Source organism: Biomphalaria glabrata, chromosome 14 (assembly GCF_947242115.1).
Source record: "Biomphalaria glabrata chromosome 14, xgBioGlab47.1, whole genome shotgun sequence".
NCBI lineage: Eukaryota > Metazoa > Mollusca > Gastropoda > Planorbidae > Biomphalaria > Biomphalaria glabrata.
The window spans coordinates 5,367,604-5,382,434 of record NC_074724.1 but is presented as its reverse complement, the minus strand read 5'-3'; the positions used below and the strand labels follow the sequence as shown (position 1 = coordinate 5,382,434).

The window sequence follows — 14,831 nt, the reverse complement described above, 5'->3', positions numbered from 1 at the left end:
AAATTATATTAATAAGCTAGCTTGTACAGGCCATAGAAGATTAGGGGGGGGCTTTTTGCCCCACGTTACCCTAAACTTAGATGTTATCTATCTTTATAAAGAAATGAGAAAACCATAGACATACATAAATAGAGACTGGAAAAAGGAAATAACTTCATGTAACTTGAAAACATGTATATCTATTGTTGTCGGATTTCCGAATTCTGAAAAGTTGCATGATCTTCAGTCTTAGAGATTAAACAAAACTACACTGCTGTATAATAAAGTACACAAAATTGCAAGTCACAAATTTTCGTTTCATAAAACTCTTTCATCGGCCAGTCTACATCTATTTATGTCTATGGTGAAAACTAAGAAGTTATCTGCCTTTGCAAAAAAAAAAATGTGTTTAAAAAAAAAACTCTACCTTAATAATGAAATTTTAAATTTAAAGATGCACACTCTTCAATGAAGTACATGCAATTTGAAAATCTACTTTTCCTTAAGGAAAAAAAAAATCAAATTTTTTTTTCTTGTACAGAGAAACTAATTGAAACAATTAGAATTGATAATCCGTTTATATTCGAATGCACTGTTAAATCCTTCCCAATGTGAATTAGGCTTTGAACTGGATTACTTTTGAGCACTGACTCCTAGACTCGTGTATCTATCACTGTATTGCGAACTAGAAAGGTCATCGATGACTATGACATCGCGGGAAGTGGCTCTGTTGAAAGATATCTCTCAGCGATGTGCAATCGACTATCTCATTGGTAGTTCGAGATATGAAGTTGTTGAACAAGGACAAACTCCTTTCTGTTTAAGGTCAAGTTACTGCGGCTCCAATCACTGAAGCATGAAATGAGGCAGCGATAAGACAGAGGATACCGGGAGGTTACTGAGGTGGCTCAGAATGAAGGCAGACTGAAGTGGTTCTCATTGTTAAACATTGGAACCTACTCTTTGGGTTTATGATGTATTTTAGTATTTAGACCTTTACTAGCTCTTGCATTGATACTCACACTTTGGGTCTATACTCTATGCTATAGTATAGTATTTTTTAGCTATTGATTTGATACCCACACTTTGGGTCTATAATATAGTATGCCTATAGTATTTTGGACATTTGTTAGCTATTGCATTGATACCCACACATTGGGTCTATGCAATATTTTAGTATTTTGGACATTTACTACATATTGCATTGATACCCACACTTCGGGTCTATACTCTATGCTATAGTATAGCATTTTTTAGCTATTGATTTGATTGACTTGATGTTCACACTTTTGGGTCTATTGTATAGTAAACCTATAGAATTTTGGACATTTGTTAGATATTGCATTGATATCCACACTTTAGGTCTATACTGTATTTTAGTATTTTGGACATTTGTTAGATATTGAATTGATACCCACACTTTAGGTCTATACTGTATTTTAGTATTTTGGACATTTGTTAAATATTGCATTGATACCCACACTTTGGTTTATAGGGGCCTACTGTATTTTAGTATTTTGGACTTTTACAAGATATTGCATTGATACTCATACTTTTGGTCGAAGCAATATAATAGTACTTTAAGTATATATAAAAGGTCATTCAGAATTTTAGTGGTATAATCTCGGTTTAGTAAAGCTTTACGGTATAGATGGGGATATACATACTTTAAAGAATGTAAGTAAAATATACGAAAATACCCCTCCCGTCCTAGCTTATGAGAACATTGACCGTCGTCGTAGGTGTGACATGACGATACGCACCACTGCGCAGTAAGGTCAATATATGTTTAAGACAAAAACTTTTAGTACGAAGGATTTATGATGAAAAAAGAAGCCTAGCAACATACTGGTATAACTATAGAAGTCAGTAGACTTTTTAGTTGACTTATTGCTTGGCTATTTGTTACTATGTATCTCCACCTTCGCAATCTCATTCTCGTGTAGTGGAGAGTTCCATTCATGGCGGGTAAAAACTATAAATAGAAACAAACTTTCTGGTGTATCCGATGTACAGAAGAAAATGTTGATGAGCTATTTATAGTCAACTATATCAGATAGTTTCGTGTGAACTATTTAGCACTGCGGAATCAAATGTTCTAAGTTCTTTCGTTTGTAACAAAATAGAATCATATAAAAGGTCGTTCGTTAAAAAAATAATTAAACTATAGTTTGTTTTTTTTTACACTATATAGTTTTATATTTGTAAATACTTATATAGCTAAGTGGCTAACAAGTCAGCCTTCCTTCATGGAGACTTACTATAGAACATTTTGTTCTTCTACTTGCACATTTCGGCTATATTTCAGAATTGAAGATTATGCCTCCCCCCCCTCAGTCCAAACCTCCCTCGGACGGCGGGGGATGAAGGTGGGCAGGGTTCGAACCCGGGACCATGAAGACAGTCCAGATCGAATACAACACTATTATAAGGCCTACTTCTTTGTTATAGACAATGTCTTCATGTTAAACATTTAAAATATATTTCTGGTATTTCATTACTGGAATTCGTTTTTCTTACACCTAAGGAACTATAACTCTATTAAACCACTACTCTCTTGCGTTCGAATACAGAAAACGTAAATTATTTCACCTACTTTTTTTTTCTCTCTCTCTCTCTCTCTCTCTCTCAAAGACACACCCCCTGGACACACCTCCAGAAAAAAAAAAGGCCAAGTATCGCATCGACCTGTTTTTTTCCCGTGTACGTTAAGACGTTTGTTCGACATGCAAGTTTTTTTTTTTTTTTTAGATTCCTAGATTTCGAACAATAAAGTTTGTGCGTCACAAAACGTACGTAGTTGAATGTCAAGGGCGAGTCGACCAAGCAGATCTATTTGACACACGACCACCAGATCAAGTCCTTTTCCATGGATTTTCAATAAGTCGTCATTCATGAGTGATTAGTCTTACGTCGTTATAAAGTTAAAGATCAAATAATGATAATTAAACAAAATAATTATGTGTATATAACATTAGGCATGCTAACAGGAAAAAAAAAACTGTAGCATATTATCCCTAAAGTGTCAACAGCCATTAAAAAACCTAAGCAGACAATCGGAAGGTTGCCTGGTCGTGCGGTACGAGCTGGACTGTCGTTCGGAGTTCTCGATGGTCCTGGGTTTTTACCCTGCCAGATGCCATCCCCTGTCGTCCTGCGGGAGGTTTGGACTAGTAAGTAGATTATCTTCAAGTTTGAAGGAACATCGGAAAGATGTAAAACGATCCTGCTACCGAGGATTTTCAATGGCGGAAAAAAACTAAAAATAACTATCTTTTTGGTGTATCATGTGTACAGAACTAAAGGCAGTATTGATACGTTATGTTTTTAAAGTAAACATAAGCCAGACCTTGCAATCTATATTGCAGATGATGTAAAGGTCATCTGATTATATGTCCGACGGTTAACGAGGGTGTCATGTGGCCAATACAATGACCAACCGCCTTTACTTTCCCCAACTATTTCAGGTACCTATTAGAGTTGGGTGTACTCAGGGGTGTCTTAAAAATCTCGAAATTCAAAATCCCACCACGTGACCCTCTAAACCTCAAAAGCATGATTACAGGACAAAAGTTCACGTGACCAAGTTTCGACCTGCAAATTTTAGCCACATCCGACGCAGACAAAGCATAGTTTAACTATTAGTACAATTACACATGTGCATTAATGAAGTAGCCATCATAGACGCAGACAAAGCATAGTTTAACTATTAGTACAATTACAAATGTGCATTAATGAAGTAGCCATCATAGATAACTTGAAAGCTTAATGGAATGATACGCTTATCGTTGAACTGATTACATCTTTATTTGTTGAACTAGACCATGGAGCTTAACAGATTTTACTTACTCTCATTTATCGTAATATCCAGACAAGAGCTTCTTATCAAAGAGTTAAGTTCAATTCGTGCAATAAAATGTAACAGTTGGCAATGTTTCTTTTGAGAAAGACAATTAATTGGCCTACGTAGATCTAATAGCTACAACCACTTGCGGACGATATGGTAGGTCCATATAATGTATTTAAAAAAAAAAAAAAAACAATGGGAAGAACTCCACACAATAATGTAGAAGATATTTCCCTTTCCAATACCAAACAAAATAGTTATTTACCGATAATTAATTGACTGATTGGTATCTTTTTTTAATGGTTTCATATTTCGTTAGGTACAATAAATAATTGTTTGAAGTTTCAACTTGATCAGAGAATGGGTGTGGGAGAAATAACGTCTACAATTATCTAAGGGGGGACTAAAGCCAACATATTTAGCCACACACACACACACATATATATATATATATATGGATATATATGAATGTTTCAAACAAAATAATTAAATACAAGTAATTAATTGACTAATTGGTTACGTTTTTTATTGTCTTCATTAATGAATAATTGTGCAAAGTTTAATTTTCATACAATAATGGATAAGGGAGAAATAATGTGTTGAAATTTGTACCAGACAGCCAAAGTAAGTTGATATAAGCTTTGTATAAAAAGATTTGAACTTGGTACCATTGCGTCTACAGTGTCACTAGTCTATAATAGTAACATTTGCGTTCATTATAAGTGTACGCATGTACTATAATTAAAACCAAATAAATAAATAAATAAGTCACTCAGCTATTTGAAGTGTTCAGTTGCTGTTCGAAATGCTTTGGGCTAATAGAGTAAAGTTCCCCTTTCAGAACTTGCGATCTATGGGGCAGATGATGTAAAGGTAAAGGCAGATGATGTAAAGGCAGATGATGTAAATGCAGATGACGTAAAGGCAAAGGCAGATGATGTAAAGGTAAAGGCAGATGATGTAAAGGTAAAGGCAGATGATGTAAAGGTAAAGGCAGACGATGTAAAGGTAAAGGCAGATGATGTAAAGGTAAAGGCAGATGACGTAAAGGTAAAGGCAGATGATGTAAAGGTAAAGGCAGATGATGTAAAGGTAAAGGCAGATGATGTAAAGGTAAAGGCAGATGATGTAAAGGTAAAGGCAGATGACGTAAAGGTAAAGGCAGATGATGTAAAGGCAAAGGCAGATGATGTAAAGGTAAAGGCAGATGATGTAAAGGTCATCTGTTTCTGTGGCCTACGGTTAACGAGGGTGTCACGTGGCTATCACAACGACCAACCACCTTTACTTTTCCCCAAATAATGTCATGTGCCTATTAGAGCTGGGTGAACTCAGAAGAGCCCAAAGATCCCGGAATTAAAAATCACAGTCTTCACTAGGACTCGAACCCGCGATCCAGGTTCGGAAGCCAAGCGCTTTATCGCTCAGCCACTATATCCCCCTTTGGGTTGATACCCTAGTGAATATACTAGAATTTGTTCTCGGGATTGAAAACCTAGTTTTAGGCAGATTTAACCAAGTCCATATTTCTATGTGGCCTCAATTAGGCAATGGCTTTTAATAAACCAGCGTCAAACAAGTTTGACAGAAACCTTTGCAGAAAAAGACTAGACCTTAACTGTAATTTTGGCATTCATTAACAGAACTTGAACCTTGAATGTAAGCGCCTAATTTGTCCTAATTTCAACTGAATTTGTTCTTTTCGTCTAAATCTAAGTTCTGTCCGATTATATTTACTTCATATGTTAAAGGGGACGAAAGTGTAGCCTATATAATTTTACATTTCAATGTTTATCTTCGATTTGAAGATTTGTAATAATAAGGCCTCAAAAGTAACTTATAATAGTTGAGTTCAAAAATTAGGGAAGAGTGCATACATTTACCTGATTATGCAGACCTAGCTGCAGCCTAATAATTTTGCTATAGCCATGGCAGACAAAAGATAGCTCAACATCTGTTTCATTATAAGGTCGTCTAAGATAATGCAACCCATAAACTTTAATGATATTAATAGATTTCTAGAAATGATAATCGACGTCTACCAACGACTATTGAAAACTATTCACAAGACATAACTCCTATGATCATAGCTATATGATCTTGGCAAATATACTTAATACTGTAGTCATAATTCACAAATCACAAAGACGATCGTCGTGGCTGGAGATAATAGAAATATCGGGACATTATCGCTGCACTTATGAAGATTAGGAGCTTGACCAGGCACAGGCATGTTGTGCAGTGAGTTGGAGACATCAGTAAACCCGTGCCTTGAAATACACTTGTACCGATAACAATGGTGTGTACGATTAACTTGGGACTGATAACAACCACAACATATGTATCTATAGAACAGAGTACTTTTACTCACTGGATTTAGTGAAGTTTTTATTTTTTTCAAACTAAATCAACTAAATTGACAGCACAAACGACTTAGATGTCACCGACTTAAATGTCAAAGAAGTCAGTCAGATAGAATTAAAAGACAGCTGTCAGTCAGATAAAAGAGAATGTCATAGATGTCAAATACAATTTAAAGACAACCAGATAAAAGTAAATGTCATAGATGTCAGAATTTAAAGACAGACATATAGAAGTGAATGTCAAAGATGTCAGATAGAATTTAAAGACATAGATGTCAGTCAGATAGAAGTGAATGTCATAGATGTCAAATAGAATTTAAAGACATAGATGTCAGTCAGATAGAAGTAAATGTTATAGATGTCAGATAGAATTTAAAAACATAGATGTCCGTGAAATAAAAATGAATGTGAAAGTGAAATATTTTGGTTTATAATGCAATTAAAGAAAATATGCAATATTTTTTTTTTGTCAATGACAATGTCTTCAATTCCGAATATTAATGATGGGTGCAGTGCTTCTCACGAATGCGAATACCCAGTTGTGACCTATATATTTTTCCACATCTAATGCTGACAAAGCACAAATTATTTACAAAGCGAGTAATATTACTTTTTCAAACTAGCGGTCAACATGGCATCTGATAGCTACGATGGAGTTGTATGTCAAGTACAATAACCAATCGCTTTAACTTTCCCATCTATTATACATTAGCCATATGAATCTAGAATAAAGTGCCAATTTATTGATATACATAAAAACTGCTGATTAAATTAGTTTGAAAATAGTAGTTTCTAATGAATGAACCTTTTTTTTAGCGCTACTAAAGACATGCACTATAGCGGTTCTAAATTGATTTAAAGCATGACTAATTGATTTGCAGACACAATGAAGTAGACTTTAGGTCCACGAGTCCAAAATAGTCACGGGTCAGCAAGGTCAATAGCCAAGACCTGATAACATGATCCATAAAGATTTGCGGTTCTTTGCAAAACGTCTGTAGTTACACGATGTTACTAAGAAAAGAAACTACTTTTTTTTCATCTATACGTAATGCTGTTTTTAAGTTTAATTGGTGTAAAGCGTTGATAAAAATAGTAAAAAATCTAAAAATTCAACTGCATAGTCCACACAAAGCAAACCTTCCTACAGGAATATTTTTAGGCATAGGCCCAGTGGCGTAGCTAGAATGATGGAGAGGGGGTGTCCAAATGTGAAGATCCCCCCGTCCCCCACTAGAGAGTGGCCCCCAAAAGAGTGTCCGAAATTTGTTTTACATTAAATATGAAATATTATCTCATGTCATGATATCAAAGTCAAAATGGAGGGGTTCTTAAAGTTGTCAAGAACCCCGGCCCCAAATCCCTAGCGACGCCACTGCATTTTCTTACATTTTCCTTTCTCGAATCAAGTTGAAATTTCGCACAATATTCTTTATTATTAATATTCATTATTATATAATATATATTATTCATTATTATTATTATTTATTCATTATTATATATTATTTATTGTCGATGACAGCTAATGAATCAATAAAGTGGTATAGTGGTATTAATATTGTTTTATATTGAAAAAAGAAATATGGAAATACATGCTTAGTTATTTTCCTTTTTCTTTTAAAAGTCCTTTATGGAGATGTTTTAGGATAAACAATGTCAAGGACGCTGAACTTCACTAAAAATAAATTGAGTTACAAAAGGAACAAATTAGAAATTTGGATTCTTCTGTGCTGAAGTGTGCAAATAAATGAAAATATAACTGTTCAAACGTAGCTTATCAAGACTTCCTAAACATCGAATATACATAATAAAAACAGTTGGTTATTTAGAGTTTTTTCTCGACATATTTGAACATTTCTAATATTTGAAAAGTAAAATTATTAACATTGTTGCTAACAATATTGATACTTGAGGCAAATATGTAATCCTATGTAGTAGACCTAAAGATTCATCTACGCTCCAAGCCTCCAGCTCCCTAAAAGCATAGAATAGTGGTGCTGCGTTCCTGTCCACGATTTATCACTGTAGGTAAAGGATAGTAATGATATGAGCGTTGAGCAATGAGGAAAACTATTGAGTTTTCTGAAACGAAATTCTCCAAGTGACCTAGTTTTTTTTTTACTATCTAAAGAAAAATAGTATATTGAAACGTAACGTACCCCTTTTAGACCTTGGGAATATATATAGGGCAGATTATGTTTCTTTGGCTAACGGTTAATTGGGATAAGGGAGGTCCTATAAATCCCAAATCCGAAATCCCAGCTTTTACCGAGATTCGAGCCCGAGACGCTTGATTATGAAGCCAAGCGCTTTACCACTCAGCCATATAATAGTATATGAGCTATAGTATATGAGCTATAGTATATGAGCTATAGTATATGAGCTATTGTATATGAGCTATAGTATATGAGCTATAGTATATGAGCTATAGTATATGAGCTATAAGTATATGAGCTATAGTATATGAGCTATAGTATATGAGCTATAGTATATGAGCTATAAGTATATGAGCTATAAGTATATGAGCTATAGTATATGAGCTATAGTATATGAGCTTTAGTATATGAGCTATAAGTATATGAGCTATAGTATATGAGCTATAAGTATATGAGCTATAGTATATGAGCTATAGTATATGAGCTATAGTATATGAGCTATAGTATATGAGCTATAGTATATGAGCTATAGTATATAAGTCCTAAAGTCCTGAAAGTCCTAATCGAAATCTAGTTATGGGCTACTTACAAACATGTGTTTGGAAAGAAAAAGCCGTGTTTGTCATCCTGTGATGAATTGTGTGTGGTTCCAAGATTGGTATTTAAAGCCGGTGATGTCATTAGGGATAAAATCTCATTGTCTAGAAAATACTACGAAATGGCATGAGTCTTATATTGGTTTTACAACTAGATTCTTCTAAGTCCTAGACCTGGTCTGATCATATAGACTTTTAATCTCAGTAAAACTGCTCTTACTAACAGACGAATTGGTTATTTTATCTACACATCAACCAGATGTTTGTATAAAAACAACAAACAGTAGGCTATAGTTATTTTTAACTCGCAGTTATATCCTACATTTTAGCAGAGGGGGCCTGGTGGCAGAGTGGTAAAGCACTTGGCTTCCGAACAGACAGGTCCAGGGTTCACATCTCGGTGAAGAGGACGATTTTGAATGTTGGAATTTTAAGGATGCCCAGTCCACCCACCTCTAACGGGAACGTGACTTAAGTGGGGTAAAGTAAAGCGGTTGGTCGTTGTGCTGGCCACATGACATCCTTATTAAGAGTTGGCCATAGAAACAGATAACCTTGACATCACATCATCTGCCAACTGCCCTAAAGATCGCTTGGGCCGAAAGGATTACTTTACCATTTTACATAATACCAGAAGAAGAATATATATAACCTATATTTAACCTATAGGTAACCTATTTATAACCTATTTATAAACTTACAGTAAATGGTTATCTTTTCCTCCGTTTGACTTTCTGGACATCGTTTCGAACATCCGTCCTACGAAATTCAAAGTTCACACAGAACTTTTGACCTATGCACTGTAAAGTAATAAATAAATATTATATTTATGTTCAAGCACAGACAACATTTACGACTTAACTGTCTATATTGCATACACACTTCCAGAACAGAGAGTGTGTTTAGCACAGACGTGAAGGCTTGCTTAGTATAGATAGAATGATATATACGTCTTTTATTTGTGTCACGATTCAACGGATGACCTGACTCGACTAGACATTTAGAATGAATGTGTTAAATAGACCAGTCGGAATCAGGACGCCAAAGGGAAACATGCTGAATCAAAGGTGCTAATAATCAAATAGATTAAATCGGAAAAGCGTTAAAAATTATTATAATTTGTAGGTCAGTACATTCTTCGTGTAAGGGTGGTGTAGGTCGTGGTGGCTGAGTGATAAAGCGCTTTGCTTCCAGATCAAGGAGTCTCACATTCGAATCCCAGTGCAATGATTTTAAATTTTGGGATTTTTAGAGCGTCCACCTAACTCTGATTGGTACCTGAAAGTTGGGAAAAGTAAAGGCGGTTGGTCGTTGTGCTGGCCAAATGACATCCTCGTTAACCGTGGAATACAGAAACAGATCTACACATCATCTGCCCATCACCTGCCCAATAGATAATAGTAATAATAAGGCTGGTCTTCGAGTTTAAAGATTAATGACGAATGCAGTATTTGCCGTGGCTACGCAGCCCCATTGTGACCTACATATTTCGCCACAACTAGCGCAGGCATAACCATTGTTCGCCAGTGGTCGATTTAGATTTTCGTTTCGACGTCTACGTCTTTCCTCGGCAGCGGATTGTCTTTTGGTCTCAAATGTGTATCCGGCGGCCTTTGTACATGACTTACAGATAATTTAACTTGAAAAAAAAACAACAACATAGCTCATCAGCACGTCCTTTATTCTGCACACAGGATACTCCAAAAAGCTATTTACGGATTTGCCGCCATGTAAGACAATTTTTTCTTTGGAACATCAACTATATGAAAATGATAAGCAACGTCATTCTATTTCAAGTGATTGCATAAGTCGCTCACAATTAAGTCCTCCAGAAGGTGTGTGTGTGGGGGGGGGGGGATGGATGGGGCTTAGGAACTATAGTACAGTGCCGGTGCATGTGACTTGTGAAGCATTTTGATTCACAGTAGTTCTCCAAATAAAAGGTAGTTTAATATCAATCTACTTTTGTTACCCCTTTATTCTCCCAATTGGTTATTGGTATCGCCAGAAGTGATACTGGCTTAAAGGGCACCGTTATCTATGGACCCTAAAATACATCCAATAGCATGCGTCTCAACCTCTGACAACCAACTCCTGGACTTCTCGTACGGTTCTGATATTGAACCCGGCGGAACTGTTACCAATGACAGGAGAAGGGACAAGGGCGACTAACTCGCGCCTTAACCAGCAAGCTTCTGGTAGGAGAAGCTCGTTAGGTAAACTCTGAATTCAAATCTTCGCTGCCTTGCGGATGAACCCAAACATCGGGAAGGTTTCGGGAGACAACCCCGAGGAAAAATCAGAAGCTTATGAACCTTTAGCAGCTTGCGGCTTTCAGTACTACAACCAGAACCTGCGACGCTACTGATCCCAAACTGTATCGGTACTTGCCGTTCTTCTTCTTCGTTCTCATTTCACATGTCGGAGAGTTCAGATCAGTAATCCTATATCTGAGATGAACCGCGCAATGGTTTCCAGATCAGTCAGTTCTCCGTATAGTTTTTGCTCTATAGGAGGGTTTTGAGGCCAGAGTAATGTTCGGGCCTCGATATAGTAAGGACATGGTCTGCATTCTCTGATGGTGCTCTACAAGAGCAGACTTTAAGCTTCCGGAGCATATGTTGTCTCATTCTGTAGTGTCCGGCTCTGAGCCTAAAAATTAGGGTATGCGTTGGTCATGTCGAGATAGCTTATATAGGCGTCCTTTTTCTTGTAATTGGGATGTGAGCTGGTCCAATTCTCATTAATTCTACACTCTATTATTTTCATCATTTCTTCTGGATAAAGAGAGATTTTAAATTGTTTGATCTACCATCTTGGGTCAGTATGTCTGCTTTTTCATTGCCTTCTAATTCAATGTGTGCTGAAATCCATGGAAGAACAGTTTCATTGCTGTTGATGTTAAGGTTTACAAGAGCCCAGGCTTATTTCTCGTTTTCTACGAGATGATTTATAGTCGTTCTACTACTGAAGGAGGTCAGCATTCTCCCATAATGCACTTCCAAGGGTGTTTCGTAATCATGCAGGTTACTAAGCCTGTTACCGCACAGAAGATTCCAAAATATTATGCTGCTTTCCAGTGGTACAGTGTTATTTACCACAATGCACGCCGTAGAGCGTTTCTAAATCCCGCAAGGTTGTTAACTCTTTCTCTCCTAACTGACGATACCAGCGTTGATTCCACCAGAATGTGGTAAATAATTACGGAGAGAAAGAGTTAAGCTATTGAGGTGTCCTGAATGTTCACCTAGTTACCTCCCCTCTCACTTCTTTGAAAAAGTGTTTGATCCTATCAAACCCCAGGTGACCGCACGTGACATCACGCTTTCAGCTAACGGAACAATGTATTCACAGTTCGCCATTACAAGGACACGTGTGATCCACATGTTTTGTTATGTAGCGACCTTGGTGTCATCACGCGCCTACAGGTTTCTTACAAGGTAATTAGACCATATCGACCAATATAAAGAATAAAGACAGAACCTCATCAGCTAATATTTATTAGCATGGCACCATTTTAAAAATACATCCGCCTTAGTATACACCAGGAATGTAATAATCGCCCTTGGGGTATAACTTTTGTATTTATATTAGCACTCTCGTAGAAGCTCCATAATTGTCATAACTTAAATGGAAATGGAACCAACGATTCAATTTAATTTTAAACTTCAAAAGAGGAATCGCTTCTTAATAAAAACAACAATAATAAACTGCTAATTTAAACGAAAGAAATCAAATTTTGACCAAAGTAACATTTGTAATTTTACAATTCCTATATTTAGCTTGCTACTTCATCGGCAGAACCTAAAACCTGGAAACGGTTCTCGACTGCCGATGGCGTGGACAATTACACCAATTAAGTTAAAGTAAAATATATATATATATATATAATATTTAATGTAAAAACACTTATTTGGGGGCCCCCTCAAGTTTTTAAATTCTCCTCCTTCCTCCTCCCACCCTAGGTACGCCACTGGGTCTTCTGTGACCTGCACAACTACCAACATAGAGCTTGGTGGACTCAGGCACGACCTAAAAAACCAAAATTCGAAATCCCAGCCTTCACCAAGATTCAAACCCGAGACTGGTCGGTTCAGAAGTCAAGCGTTTTATCACTCAACCATCACTCCCTCCCTCAGTCATGGAGGCCACTGGGTAATTAAAGCCTTGAAACTGTTAGCAAGTCTCTACGTGATTTAGCTGTATATGTTTGGAAGGAATGAGCACGAATACATGATTTGTAATACAGACTCATATGTTTGGTTTTCAACTACATCTACAACACACAACACTTTGGACAGCACACACAAAAACACATTACACACACACGCACACTCACTAGGCTAGATTGCCGCTAGATGAACTTTTTAGAAAGGTAAAAATAGATTTCAAGGCTTTATAAATAGTTGGTCGTAAAGTCATTCAACATTTTTATATAAAACCAGAGAAAAATTAATATTTTCAAAATGGTGGCGGTCTTGGAACCAGGTGACATTGTCATAAAAACTTTTTTTGTTTTTTTGAGGTCACCTTGTAATCTGATAGTGCTATATTCCTCTAAATGTGCACTGTAGCAAGAGATGTCGGAAGTAGGGGAGAGAAGGCGTGGAGGACAATTGAGGCCGGATTACCTTTCTTGGACGGTCTCTGGAAACTTGACGTCACGCCTGGTTCAGAGGGAATGGATGCGCTTTTATGTGGCCATAGACTTCAACAAACTCAGAAGACACGAGCTTGAGGTAATGTAAGAAACCAAGAGGGAATGGAGCTTGAAGGCGTACACAGTCTTGGGACTAGGCCTAGTTACTCTAATTAATTTTTTTTTTAAAATAAAGACTTGCAACTTCTTTTGTTTGTTCTACTTCTTTCTTTTATATGTTCGAGTAATCTTCTTTGTTCTAGTTGTCTTCTTTGTTTTAGTTTTCTTTCATTATGTCGACAACTTTTGTGTTGATAATAATAATAATAATAATAATAATAATAATAATAATAATAATAATAATAATCTTTATTGTCCGTATGGAAATTTGTCTTACAATTTGTGCATTACATCAAACCAAAAACATTATAACTATAAGAAACCAAAGTGTACATTCACACCAGACGCACTCATAATTTACATGAGACAAAGTTTATATCAGATTGTTCTTATTTAATGATTTGATTGCCAGGGGAACGAAAGAGTGTTTGTGTCTGTTTGTCTTTGCTATCGGTGTCTTGTGTCTCTTTTGTGATGAAAAAATCACAAAATCCTGACACAAAGGGTGATTCTTTATTTCGAGGATCTTGTTAGCTTTTTTATAGATGTTTGTCTCAAACAACTGCCCTAATGGGGTTTGTTTTTTACCAATGATTTTACCAGCAGCATTTAGGATTCTATAAAGTTTATTCTTATTTTTAATGATCAGATTGCCATTCCAGGCAGTGATATTGAAACTTAAAATGTTGCAGATATGAGCGTGATAAAACATAGCCAAGGCCTTTTCGCTAACACTAAAAGAGGACAGTTTTCTTAGTAATCGTAATTTTTGCTGCCCTTTTTTGCTGATATAATCAGTATTTGCAGTAAAATTTAGTTTTTTGTCTAGGAGAGTACCAAGGTATTTAAAGGTTTGCACAATTTCAATGGTCTCTCCAGCTACAGAAACAATTTCATGTTCCTTCTTTTCCCTACGAAAATCGATTATCATTTCTTTGTTTTTTTTTTACATTTCTCTGTCACTCGATTCTCTTTTAAATCATTTCCATTCTCCGATTTTGCTATATTTATTGACAGTAAGTAAAAAGTACCACTTTTCAGATTTTTCGATCCTTAGCTATGGTTTCTATAGCCAACTGTTCACTCACGGCTAACAGCCTTTATTAGTATAATGCCAGGTACCCATTATGG

General features: G+C 36.1%; 1 protein-coding gene across 2 annotated transcripts in view; it reads right to left on the bottom strand.

Moving 5' to 3' along the window:
- LOC106055274 (monocarboxylate transporter 2-like) overlaps nt 1-9,889 on the bottom strand; it is a 33,733-nt gene extending 23,844 nt beyond the window's left edge. The window contains exon 1 of one of the 2 annotated variants that reach the window (XM_056009483.1): nt 9,643-9,889. The gene's annotated coding sequence lies outside the window, so the exon portion shown is untranslated. Of the gene's footprint in view, nt 1-406; nt 761-9,642 lie in introns of those variants that run through there. The other variant, XM_056009482.1, reaches the window with a different exon arrangement.
- Nucleotides 9,890-14,831: the final 4,942 nt, after the last annotated feature.